A 6,303-nucleotide genomic window follows, 5' to 3' on the forward strand; every position below is an offset into this window, starting at 1 on the left:
CTCCTTCGCCGATAGCAGATACACAAAAATTTGTAGACTTTCGGTCGGCCATAGATAGCTCTTTGCCATAGGTACGAAAGCGATACCCGTTGATGTCGTATTTGTCAAATGAACGGACCTTATAGTCAAAACCATTAGCGACTTGTCTCAATTCGCCGTCCATAGACTCTGAATTAGCCTACAAGTTTAATATGAAAGGATTGTTGCATTACGCACAAATTAGCGAATGAAACCGGGATAGCCGCCTACAAATTAGCCTACAAGTCTAATAGAAATTACCGTTTGTTTGAACCAAGAGATGAAACCGGGATAGCCGCCTCCTTGCTTTGCGAGAAGCTCATACTCTTCGACAGAATCCTTTTGGATCACCGCTCCATACGAGAATAAGGCGACGTATCGACTGTATGAAATATACAGGAATAAGAGCAGTTCAAAGGAAATAGAAGTTGCGAAATTATGTACCGAGAACTTACTCGATGTACGGCCGCACTTCTATCAGGTTGTTGAAGATATACAACGAAATGGTCCGCCATTGTTCGTTATCCAAAGATACTGGATTTGAAACACTGGCTGGTGCGAGATTCCCTTTGAATAGGCTGAGGTTGGATCCACCCTTTTTAGGGTCGTCACCATTGTACCGAGGCTTCGGATTATGCAAATGACGATTTTTGGCTTCGTAGTGTGCTGTCACGAAGTTTGCCGCCTCCTCAGTGATGAATGCCTCAGCCATCGATGCTTCAATTCTATGTTTATTTTTACATTTTTGTCGAAGCGTCTTCTGCATCCTCTCAGTTGGGTAGCACCAACGATTTTGCACGGGCCCCCCCAATCTTGCCTCGGTCGGGAGATGCAAAATCAAATGTTGCATTGGATTAAAGAAGCCCGGTGGAAAGATCTTCTCTAACTTGCAGATCAACTCCGGCGCCAACTCTTCCATTTCTTCTAGCACGCCAGGCGATAGTTCTTTCGCACAAAGAACACGGAAGAAATAGCTGAGTTCTGCCAGTACTAGCCATTCATCCTCAGGGATGAAGCCACGCAACATCACCGGCATTACCCGCTCAATCCATATGTGCCAATCATGACTCTTGAGACCAAATATCTTCAATTTATCAAGACTGGCTCCCCTCTGTAGATTCGCTGCATACCCATCGGGGAACATCAACTGCATTTTCACCCACAAGATAATTTCCCTCATAGCTGGCCTTCCAAGATTGAACCATGCCTTTGGCTTCGTCCAGTTCTGCTTTCCTTTCGGTTCTTTCATGTTTTGTAACGGCCTATCACATAGCGCCTCCAGATCGACTCTAGCCTTAGTATTATCCTTTGACTTCCCATCTATGCCGAACAATGTACCAAAAAGTGCCTCGGCGATATTCTTCTCAGTGTGCATCATGTCGATGTTGTGTGGGCAAAGGAGGTCTTCGAAGTAAGGCAGATCCCATAAGCATGTTTTGTGAGTCCAGGCGTGCTTAGAATTATACCCCTTGAAGTACCCTAGACGCTCTCGATCTGGCTCGAGAGCGTTTAACTGATCCAGGGTCTGTTGGCCTGTCAATGCAGGTGGTGCAGAGTTTTTGACAACTCTACCTCTGATGAAGTTCTTCTTGTCTTTCCTGAACTTATGGCGAGGATTCAGGAACTGTCTATGCATGTCGAAGCAAGAAAACTTGCGACCGGCCTGAAGCCAACGAAACTCAAGAGCTCCCTTGCATGTGGGGCACGGGAACCTTCCATGCACACACCAGCCAACGAATAGCGCATACGCCGGCAAGTCATGCGTCGAGTACATGTACCAGACACGCATTATGAAGTTCCGTTTGCTATAGGCATCGTATGTCTTGAACCCATTATCCCAGGCTTCTTGCAATTCGTCCTTAAGCGGTTGCATGTACACATTCATATTTTTCCCCGGATAGTTGGGCCCTGGAATTATCAACGTCAGGAAAATGTTCTTTCTTTGCATAATCTGTCCGGGGGGGGGGGGGGATTGAGTGGAAAGACAAATACGGGCCAACAACTGTATTGGGCTGCCGTCATACCAAACACACTGAACCCATCCGTGCTGATGCCGACTCGAGGATGCCTCGGATCTGCCGCTTTGTCACCATGTAATTCATCAAACTTTTTCCACGCAACACCATCCGATGTGTGTACAATCATCAGATTCCCATCCGCATCTAGTTCGGTTCTTTTGCCCGTTTTGTTCCATGTCATCTGTCTGGCCGTCTCTTCGACCATGAAAAGACGTTGAAGTCTTGGTACGATTGGCATATACCGAAGAACACTAACGGGGATTTTGGTCTGTGTCTTCTCACCCATACCGTTGTCTACCACAACATACCTGGAAGACTTGCACATGGGACAATAGTTCAAGTCCGCATAGTCAAGCCTAAACAAGACACATCCTTTCTCACAGGCATGTATCTTATCATAGGGCATCTTCAGTGCACGGAGGATTTTGTCCGACTGGTACAGGTTTGCAGGCATTACATGGCCTTTGGGTAGAAAGCGTCCAAATACTGTCATCATTGCATCATAGCATTCTCTGCCCAAGTTGAACTGAGCCTTCAGAGCCATTACTTGTGAGATGGCATCCAACTGACAAAGCTCAGTGTGCTCATGGAGCGGACGTTTTGAAGACTCCAACATTTCATTGAAGGCCTTTGCAGATTCCTCCATCTCCTCGTCCGAATCCCGAGCATCATCAAAGTCTTGCACCATGTTTTCCATCCCGGTACCATGCTCGTCGGTGCGACGACGATCCACCTCAGCTCAGTCACGTTGGGCAGACTCACCATGAAATGTCCACACCGTATAATCGGGCGTAAAACCACTCTTCTGCAGGTGTTTGCCCATTTCAGCCTCTGTCCTCTTTTCCCAATTGCCGCACCGTAAACAGGGGCACCAGGTTTTCCTCTGGCCATTTGCAAATGCGGCTCTCACAAACCCCTTGGTTTTTGTGAACCATTCAGTGCTCCATTTGTTCTGACCAGTGTGACCGGTGTACATCCACGCACGATCACTCATCTTGACTTTCAGAGCTACTAGACACACAACAAATATATATATATAATTCAGCATGTATATATTCATTAGTTGATCTACTTTGTCAATTTTATTACGTCCATGCAACCTACACTCTAATAGGTAATGATAGGTCCTAATCCCACCCGAGTATGTTTAGATTGGGTTCATTTTCCCATGCTATGCTCCGGATCCTACGCAAAATTTCGGCAGCACCTCCCCGCTGTTCTCCTGATACACGTCTCTGCAATAAACAGAGAGGATGTGTACCCGGAGAACAACAGGGGAGGCACTGATGAAATTTATGCGTCGGATCCGGAGCAAAGCATATGGGAAAACGAACCCAATCTAAACATACTCGGGCTGTCCATGGATAGCGTTGGACAATTCGAAAGAATCAAGGTTATAAATATGCAAATGCATGCATATTTATAACTATGACGCTTTCGAATGGGAGACACATATTGGTTACGCATACTGATGATTCAAGACACATATATAGCTAGCTATCAAGTTTCATCGGAATAGATCAAATAATTAATGGGGGAGGAGGACATGTCATTTGTGCTCACCCACGAACGAAGGGGCAGAGCTCGTCAAACGCACGGCGAGGTCGTCGAACACCAAACCTCGCAGCGATGAAACAACTGCACATTTAAAACTACCCGATCAACACAATTATATATGATGTTTTTCATAACAAAATCGAAAAATATATGACCTAACTAATAATTCACAAATATATGACCCCGTCGGCCTCTGGAAGGCCAAAGAACACCTTTTCGGGAGGTGTCGGGGGTCGGGGTGCCGTGTCGGTGTCGGGGTCGGGGTGTCGGGTCAGGCTCGGGGTCGGGGTGTCGGGGTCGGGGTCGGGGTCGGGGTCTCGGGGTCGGGGTGTCGGGGGTGTCATGTCGGGGGTCGGGGTGTCGTGTCGGTGTCAAGGTGCCGTGTCGGGGTCGGGGTGCTGTTTCGGGGTCGGGGGGTCGGGGTGTCGTGTCGGGGTCAGGGGGTTAGGGGGTCGGGTGTCGGGGTGGAGTCGGGGTCGGGTGTCGGGGTTGGGGGGTCAGGGGGTCTTCTCATTCTTCTACTACTTCTACTTCTTCTCATTCTTCTACTTCTTCTCATCCCCCGTCTTCTACTTCTTTTCTTCTTCTTCTTCTTCTTCTTCTTCTTCTTCTTCTTCTTCTTCTTCTTCTTCTTCTTCTTCTTCTTCTTCTTCTTCTTCTTCTTCTTCTTCTTCTTCTTCTTCTTCTTCTTCTTTCTCCTCCTCCTCCTCCTCCTCCTCTTCTTCTTCTTCTTCTTCTTCTTCCCCCTTCTACTTATTCTACTTTTCGTCTTCTTTTTTCATCTTTTTTCACTTCCTTTAATTATGACTATTTAACTAAAACCTAACACTAGTGTAATATAATCCAATCTAATTAATCTAATCTAGCTAACTATATAACCTAAACCTAAACTAAAAACCTAAACTAATTAAAACTAAACTATTTAAACTAATTAAACCTAAACTAATTAAACTAAATAACCTAAACTAATTAATTCTAAACTGAAAAAACTTAAACTAAAAAACCTTATCTAAACAGAAAAGAAAAACAAAAAAACAGAAAAAAAATAGGACACAGGGGGGCGGCAGGGGCTCACCGTGGGGGGCGGCGACGGGGCGGCAGCAAGGCGGCGTAGCGATGGGGAGGGGAGGGGCAGCGATGGGCGGCGCTCCTCGGGGGGCGGTCGACCCGCGGCTGCAGCGGCAGCGGCGGTTGGTCGGGCGTCGGGGGCGGGGACGGGCGCGGCGGTACGGGGCTTGGACGGCCGCGGCGCGGCTGGCCGACGTGGAAGGAGCGGCGGGGCCGCGATGGAGGTTGGGGAGGGGTGCGGGGCGGCGGGGAGGCCGGCGACGCCAGACGGGGTCGGCGGCGGCGGCACGGGCTGGTGTGGGCGGGGAGATGTGGAAGAGGCGGCGAGGGTGCGGTGGAGGTTGAGGCGGCGAGGGTGCGGTGGAGGTCGGGCCGGGGCGGCGGGGGGCCGGGGCGGGGCGGGCGGCGGCGGCGGCGGCGGGGTGGGAGGAGAGAACGGCGAGGAGAGAAGAAGTGAGTAACGGGCGGGGGGGGGGGGGGGTACGGGCCGTTAGGTAGTGCCCTCTTTGCCGTCCGCCTATCTTTGCCGTCCGCCCTTTTTGCCTCTTTGCCGTCTGCTGGCGGACGGCAAAGAGGTGGGCCGTTAAGTTTTTTCCAAACGGGCGGGGGATGGGGGCCACCTCACTCTTTGCCGTCTGCTGGCTGACGGCAAAGAGCTCGCAGATGGCAAAGAGCTTCTTTGCCGTCTGCCGTTTCTTTGCCGTCTGGTTTTGGGTAGCTGATGGCAAAGAGCTTCTTTGCCGTCAGCTAGCAGACGGCAAAGAGCCGGCAGATGGCAAATTAGCTGATTCCAGTAGTGTATGTAAGGAGTGCATGCAGAAATCCAGAGTGATGGTAGCAACCTGTGGATAGACCCAAAACCAATAATAGCAGGCAGATAATGGCTTCAGTTAAAAAATACAGATAATGGCTTCTTTACTGTTTGTTTCCCACCCAACATGAAACTCATAGTAGACACCGGAGATTAACCATATAGTAGATAGATACTATTGATAGCGGCCCCGATATGTACCCCACAACCATTTAAAAACTCAAGTTTGACCATTAGTTTGGAGCTGACTCAGAGTCTAATCGGTGAACAGGACGATAAAGTAGCATGTAATATTAAGCGATGCATAACGTAAGCAAACACGAAAGAGTGCGACCTCTCTTGCGGACCCGTGTAGTCCTCGAGGTCATCTGCTCGGTTGATGATGGTAATGCAGTTTTCATGGCTGCCAGCGGCGGGGAAGAAGATCTGAGGCGGCGAAAGACAGTCTGGAGGCCGGATCCCTGCTGTGCTGGACCCTTCTGTCGTTGGAGCAGCTGAGCTGGGGTGGACGACGGCGCAGCAGGAGCGGGACAAACCACGCAAGGTTTTCTTTGACAACTATCTGTAAGAGAAGTAATGCTGTAAGGGCTTGTTTGAATTGGAGGATTCCAACAATGCAGGGATAGGAAATAGACAGGAATAGGATAGGAATGCACATGCAAAACAGAGAATTTAAAAACACAGGATTTCTGCCAATCTGGGTGTTTGATTCACAACAATTGGAAGATCACAGGATGCAAAGAAGCATGGTGAGATTAAGTCAAACCACAAGAATATGTACGGTTATAATGCTATTATGCTACTATCTCTTAGTCTTGTGCTTCATGAATA

This window comes from Aegilops tauschii, chromosome 2 (assembly GCF_002575655.3).
Source record: "Aegilops tauschii subsp. strangulata cultivar AL8/78 chromosome 2, Aet v6.0, whole genome shotgun sequence".
Lineage (NCBI taxonomy): Eukaryota > Viridiplantae > Streptophyta > Magnoliopsida > Poales > Poaceae > Aegilops > Aegilops tauschii.